This window comes from Myotis davidii, unplaced genomic scaffold (assembly GCF_000327345.1).
Source record: "Myotis davidii unplaced genomic scaffold, ASM32734v1 scaffold6639, whole genome shotgun sequence".
NCBI classification, from domain to species: domain Eukaryota; kingdom Metazoa; phylum Chordata; class Mammalia; order Chiroptera; family Vespertilionidae; genus Myotis; species Myotis davidii.
Genome location: NW_006290097.1, coordinates 1 through 659, shown reverse-complemented (window position 1 = coordinate 659; position 659 = coordinate 1). Strand labels below are relative to the sequence as shown.

Sequence of the window (659 nt, the reverse complement as noted above, 5' to 3'; positions counted from 1 at the left end):
TCTTACTGTCAACTGCAGGCCCTGAGCTGGGACTGTTCCCGCCCAGGCTGGGAGCTCTCAGAAGGCAAAGGCTGGCTGGGTCCTTCCTGGGTCCTTCCTGGGCCTCCAGGATGGAGAGGGGGGAGGGGAGAATTGGAGATGGCACCGAGGTGGAGATGGGGGGCAGTGTGGCAGTGTTTGTTGAAGAGGGACTGGATGGGGGCAGATTCAGGTGTAACTGGGCAAGAGTTGAGTGGCTTTCTGCCTAGGGGTCCCCTGGGAATCCTGCACTACACAATATGGAAGGAATTAGGAGGCAAGAGATAAGTAAATATTCAGGTCGTGAAAGATATTTGAAAAAAAAAAAGTGATATCAGAGAGGAAAGGAAGGGAGTGAAGGAGAAGATAACTTACTGAAATGCCCTCACACATTGTCCCAAATTTTCTAAGCAGCCCTGATCTTTCTGTCCCCAAAGCCTGTAACCTTTGTCCTGCTATCCAGGCTGAGTACCAGACCCTGCCTCTGGACTCTGCTTCCATTCCCACTAAATGGGAGGACACAATGACAGAATAACCAAAAGATCTTCCCTCTTCCCCACTTTTGGGGCAGAGCCAATGAGAGGGGCTCAGGAAGAGGCCAGGGGGATCTGCACTCACCATTCAATCTCTTGAGGCTCACG

At 51.9% G+C, this 659-nt stretch overlaps 1 protein-coding gene across 1 annotated transcript in view; it reads right to left on the bottom strand.

The window, feature by feature from the left end:
• LOC102759583 (cytochrome P450 4F1) overlaps positions 1–653 on the bottom strand; it is a 2,527-nt gene extending 1,874 nt beyond the window's left edge. The window contains exon 1 of the mRNA XM_006763184.2: positions 637–653. The gene's annotated coding sequence lies outside the window, so the exon portion shown is untranslated. The remainder of the gene's footprint in view (positions 1–636) is intronic.
• Positions 654–659: the final 6 nt, after the last annotated feature.